Genomic DNA, 6,609 nt, shown 5'->3' with positions numbered 1-6,609 from the left:
AGGAATAGATGAACCCTATATGTGGGTCTCAAACCAAACTCAGCTCACCTAGGTGGCATACTAACTAAGCCACTAACTAGAGTACGTAAAGATAGCTGTCATCCAACTATTATTCATGGGCAGTGTACCAACCGCATCTGCAGCTAACAAGTCGGTGACATAAATGCACAACAGTCATCCTGGCATATCACAAGTGGGGCTCGATATCTCAACACTCCCTCCCCTCCCCCCTCCACTCCCCTTCTCCACTCCTCCCTCCCTTTCCCCTTTTACCTTACCTTAATTACGTCTCGCCACAAATTCTAATACCTTCGCCTAGGTTAATTGGGCATTGCGATCCTTCGACTAATATAATTGTAGAATAAAATTGATCGTGGGGGCCTATTAGCCTCTTCTCATTTTGAAATGCTTGGTGATCACATTCCAAATCTGCATCTCCATCGAGTCAAACATTTGTGGAGTTTTGGCATCTACAACACTTGGGCTTGTTGTTGTGGGAACAACTCTATCACCTATACTTTCAAGCATATATGCCTCGGGGTGTTTACACTCCCATGTGAGAGAAGGGGTGTAAGTTGATGTGGTCGCCCTATGTGTGAATATTGTTGGATCCTCGAGAACGGTGCCCATGAGCGTGGGTACCCAAGACCCTCGGCCCCAATCCATGCCCATCCCTGACAATGCATCTACATGGTTACTGTCAGTTCAGAGTTTTATTAAATTGAGTGTCTCAAGCACACACCTGCATGCACTTGGTGTGTAAACACCTGTGTTACCCGCACCCCCTTTTCGTGCATGGGTGAGCATGAGGTAGAATGTAATCATGGATGGCATGGATGGACCTCCGTTGTAGACATCATCATGGGTCAATGTCTATGTGCTAGGGCTATTGTAGGGTGTGAAATGTTTTGGGCGGTGAGGATTTCGTGATGATGATACTCAGTCAAAATTGCAACATTTTGTGAGATTAGGTTTGGAGGGTGAGCCCAAGGGGATCTACTAGAACCAGAGACCGAGGATCGTCAACAAACCAAAAATAGGTCGGATCTAATTGAAAGTGACGAGGAACATGTGTCAAGCGTAGGACATGTGGATCAATGAGGCATTTTACAAGAGGCTCAATTTATTGCAGTTATTATTAATTTGCACTATCCATTGTCTTCTCCGACGTACGTAGTTATAGCCACTATTGCCATCACCATAGCCACCTTTCTGGTTTTTGCAATCGCCATAAGTTGTTTTGGCCCTCAAATTGCTTCAGAAATCTCTCCCTCTTATTCCTTGCTTACCCCCAATCCCATCATGCCTGAGGGAAGCCTCAAAATCGAGCTCATCAAAGCCCTTGGCCTAAAGGGTGTCGAAGCTATCGGTCTCTCTCTCTCTCTCTCTCTCTCTCTCTCTCTCTCGTCCATTAACTCCTCGGCAGCGTTTCGGTAGTATTTTGTGCTTAAATGTAGTGCTCACAATCATACCTATTTAAGCTCCTCTTGCTTCTTCTTTGCTTGCAGGTAAATCCGACCCCTATGCCATTATCTCAATTGGTGGCCAGAAGTAGAAAAGCAAGACCATCCATGGTAAGTCGGGTCTCGCTCTCCTACTTTTTTGCATGAGTGTAAGCTTACAGGAGGGCCCATCTTCCTGGGTGCTGTGGGACTCTATGTATCTCATGTTGGCGTGTCCTTTCTATATGTGTAGATGGAGGCCAAAATCCTGTCTGGAATGAGAGCTTCTTGGTTGAGATCCCAGACGGTCCACACGAGCTCGACATCACCATCTATGATTTTGAGAGGCATGGGGCAGGTGAGCCAATGGGAAAAGGGTAGCTATGATCTCTCATCCATCTTGAAATGCCAAATAAAAGGCCTACGGTCATTTCAGGGTGTTCAAGAGGGATCTGATGATCTTCTGCTTTTACATTGTGCAGCATTCCTTTAACCAAGGTGTTTGCCGAGCAGCAAATCCCACCCTGCAGATACAAGGTGCAGCGCCCTAATGGAAGTTTTAGGGGGAACTTGAGCTGGGCCTCAAGTTTTTCCCCAAGGTTCGTGCCTTTTCTTGCTGCATATATTCATCGCCATACTCAGCGTTCTACTAGAAATCGGTAACAACAAGGCTTCTGGTTTGATCCAGGTCCATCATGGTGTTTTGGTGGTGCATCTTGTGGAAGCCCACAGCTTGAAGAAAATGGACTTTTTTGGTAAGGCAACCCGTAAATGGCAAACTTTCTAGACCTCACCTTAGAGAGTTGAGACTCCACCGTTAAGTCTAATGTTTGGTGAGGCGTTCGACTTTCTCATTATACTCTTCCTGGTGCTGCTTATTTGCAAGAAAGTCAGACCCTTATGCCATCATCTATTGTCATAACATTCATCGCAAGAGCCGCGTTGTCAGTAGTGCATGTCTTTACCGACTCGTAGGGATAGGAAGATGGGTTTTTTAGATGACTAGGCCTTTCACTCATGCACTTTGCATGCTACTACAAGAAGCATGGATCTGATATGGAACGAAACTTTCACCTTTGAGATAGATAGTGACGTCACTGAGCTTCTTATCAGACTTTTTGACAAAGAAAATTTTAAGGTGGATGAGCCAATGGGAAATGTTGTGCGAGTAGCGCCATCCTTGCTTGCAAGTTAACACCTGATTTTAAGTTCTTCATGTTGGAATTGTTGAGAAAAGCTTGGTCCAATGTAATCTAGCTGGGTAGCGCAACGAATCTTAACCGACCTTTCCTAGTTAGCTCTATTTATTAATAACGAGCATACTTCAGTTTGTTGTTTATGAAGTATTTGGATGGGTTGATTGGACTAGCAGTATTCCTATGCACAAAGGTTTTTCCGGAGCCGCCGACCTGCCTCCGACAAAGTACAAGGTGCTGGGAGACGATGGTCAGTCACAAGGTGAAATCGTTATTGGGCTCAAGTACTCTTTCTCTATCCCTCTCTTTCTCTTTCTTTGCAAGTCTCTCTCTCTCTCTCTCTCTCTCTCTCTCTCTCTCTCCCCTTCTTTATCTCCTCAAGTATTCCTACACACCATCTCCACCTTTCTCCCTCTCCTCCCCCCCCTTCTCTCTCTCTCTCTCTCTCTCTCTCTCTCTCTCTCTCTCTCTCTCTCTCTCTCTCTCCCCCCTTTATCTCTTGAAGTCTTCCTCCACACCATTTCCAATGGATTCCTTTTTGTTTGCTTTTTTTTATCTTGGGCAAGCCTTATGAATGATTAAATATCATTCACCTTATTTATTTATATCTATAAGAGCTACAAGATTAGGAGAATTAGTAGTAAAATGCTTAGTCTCCTACATGAAAATGAAGACTTGATACCTTTTAAAAATAAAAAAGGTAAAATCAAGGCATTAGATAAGAATGTGAGCGGCCATGATTTTATCAATTTGGTTAAGGTGTTGCAAAATAACTATGTTTGACTTTGGTCTGAAGGTTTCTTAAACACTTATATGTTTAGTGTGCAAATGCCACCATGCATAAGCATGACTATGTAAATGTGAACAAACCTTACAATGAAATAGTAACAATACATACTTGTCAGTACTTGGCAAGGTATATTATAGTGTTCATTGGAGTTAGCAAGCAAAGCATGATTTGAGGGAAAGGGAAAGTAGAAGAGAGAGGAGGCTTCTTGATTGTAAGACAACTTACAAGACTCGCGTAGTGTCTATGTATTATTAAGAAAGGATCTTTTGGGTGGCTTTCACTTTGACGTGCAAAGATGAAATAGCCAGATGATTCACTAGGATGGTTGTGCATTCAGAAGAACTAGCAAACCGTTACAATGAAATTGCAATTTGCAAATCTGCATAAGATCTATTTACTGTTTTATAAATCTATATAATATAATATGTAAAGGGGAATATTGGCCTTAAAACCAAGAAAAACCAATGAAAGGGAAACTTGGAATACTTGTTGAACATGCAATGCACATGCAATTGAAGGAATTGTAGCCCATAAACATTTAGTATTACTCTAGTTTAGTATTACTTTGGCTATTTATAAATCAATTGAGGATTTATTCATTTCACATGCAATGGGAAATCTCCTGGCTATTGTATTTAGCAACTGTCATAGCTTATAAACAAAAATATTATAAAAGGAAGTAATTAAAAGACCTAAAGTCAAATCACCATTACGCTTGACCAATTCCAACATATGAAACTTTATAAGAAAGAAAATGCCTTAATAATGCTATATGCAACCAAACATAGCAAAAGCAATCTATTGGATTTCGAGATCTTTGTAATTAGGATTTGTTCATGTTGCTTTCTAGTGTGGTTAATGGCTTTGAACAATGTACACTTCCTATCTATCTATTCTAAGAGTGCTTAATCTCAACAAATTATTCCATACACAAGTACAATTGTTTGAAAATATCAATGCTATGGGTTATGAGAAAATTCACATGCATGATGGTAGAGGGGAATGTCACAATTTCCCCTGTTCGATGGGCATCCTCGATTCTAACCCATCGATGTCAGAAAAACTCAAAAGTGGTACATAACCCAAACGGCATAAGAGTTTCATTCCATTTTGGCTGATGTGCCCCAGTGGCAATGCCACAAAGAAGTACTTGGCTACTTGGATATTACAACAACATGATCAGACACCCCTGATACATGTAAGGGATACAATGTTCCACACTTGGCACCCCTTGCCAAAACCATAGAGCCCTTCTAAATTTTCCAACTCTGAAAGCCAAAGGTGGTTTGAAAACTAGCATCATCTAACTGACCCACTGAAATGAGACTCTTGGTCAGTTTAGGCACATGTCTCACATTTTTCAAAACAAATGTAGATCCATTTGCAAAAGAAAACTTTATGTCACCTACTCCCACTATGTCACATGCATAGTTATTTCCAAGATGCACACAACTTGCCTTTCCACTGTCATAAGTGGAGAACCATTCCCTATGAGAAGGAACATGGAATGAAGCACTAGAATCCAAAATCCAATCCTAGGAATATGCATCATCTGAAGTGGTAAGCACCTCTACAGGTAGACTAGACATGAAGAGAATCTCATTGTCACTTTATCAGTGCCTACATTGATCTCCTCGATCTTCACTTTTCCTTTTTCCTCCCTTGGACTCTCTATCTTCTTATTTGCACCCTAATTTGCATTCTTTTTCTTATCCTTTTGCTCTCTTTGCTTGTAGCAATCCTTTTTCATGTGGCCCTCTTGCCACAATGGTAGCACTTGATTTGCTATGAGACTTCCCTCTTTCTTGGGACTTCCCCCTAAACTATAAACTGTCCCTTTGCACATTTAAGGTTGCATCCTGCTTGTTGCTATCCATAGACTTTCGTCTAATCTCCTTGGCCAACAAGCTACCCACAACTTCAATACCCTTCTAGGTGTAGAGTTACTAACAACTATACAAAAGGTATCCCATGAGGATAGCAAATGAACACAAGAGGAATATTGCCAAGTCTCCACATTAAAATTCAGCTTCTGAGCATAAAGCTAGCCGAAAATAATATTGAATTCATTCAAGAGAGAAGCAATTTAGACCCCTTCCTTCATTTGCACCTCAAACAACCTCTTCATGAGGTAAACTTTATTAGAGGCAGTTTCCTTGTCATAAGTGACACATAATTTCTTCCACAAACCTTTCGTAGTCTACTCATTTACTACTATGAATAAACTGACTCTATAAGATGAAGTCTAATAGTAGACTTTGCTAATGCACCAACTCATTCCAATCATCCTTGGACATAACTGTAGGCTTAGCTGCAATCCCTTCCAAGGGTTTAATCTACTTCTTTTGAATAAGCACATCCCTTATCTGTTCTTTCCACAGAGAAAAGTTTATCCCATTAAACTTTTTAATGTTGAAAAACTCCATTTTAGAGATGGAAGAGGATGCCATGATGCAAATAAAGCAAAATCCCAAATGCTAGTGCCTGCTAGAAAGAATCACACCAAATACCAAGTGCACCCAAGTATGTATGCCACAATGGAAGGTAGTATCACCAAAAAACTCAAATCTCAAAGCTTCAAAATGCACCTGACTCATGTGCATAAACTATGCATCCATATGGGTAAATATGGCAAACCCAATGCCAATAAGAGCCAAATTCCTCAAGCATAAACACCATCCATGGGCATAAGCATAAATCATGTCTCATCCAAGAGAGCATAGCACTATCAATGCATCAATTGCAATGTGTCAAAGTTGTCCCTCAGCATAAAATAGCATATGTGTTCTAAATGTCCATCAATAAACTCCAATAAAGCATCCCACAAGGCAATTTGAGCCTATCAATGCATCCAACAAGGACTGCAATGCATCCAAATGGCATGTAAAGCATCCATTCAACCCAATGCAAACTTAATGTAAGAATTTGTGGAGATCCAATTAAACATAATGTATGATAAAGCTTTCTTTCTATCAAACACTTTATTTGTTGCACTTCACTCTACAAAACAAGTGCCTTTATCAAACACTTTATTTGCTATATTTCACTCTACAAAATAAGTGACTTTATCATTCTCTAGATTCAATTCTTTTTGTGGTGCTCCTCTTTCCCAAAGCATTCTTGTCTCCTTTCATTGCCTACATCTCCTTTTATAGCTTCTAGAGTGGACATCTAATAACGA

General features: G+C 40.7%; 1 pseudogene; it reads left to right on the top strand.

Moving 5' to 3' along the window:
- The first annotated feature begins 1,302 nt into the window (after positions 1 to 1,302).
- Positions 1,303 to 6,609, top strand: part of LOC147901331 (uncharacterized) — a 5,422-nt pseudogene continuing 115 nt past the window's right edge.

Source organism: Dipteris shenzhenensis, chromosome 6 (genome assembly GCF_047967505.1).
Source record: "Dipteris shenzhenensis isolate YYH24624 ecotype China chromosome 6, Dip_SZ_1.0, whole genome shotgun sequence".
NCBI lineage: Eukaryota > Viridiplantae > Streptophyta > Polypodiopsida > Gleicheniales > Dipteridaceae > Dipteris > Dipteris shenzhenensis.
Note: the sequence above shows the minus strand (reverse complement) of the source record. Positions and strands in the feature narration are given on the sequence as shown.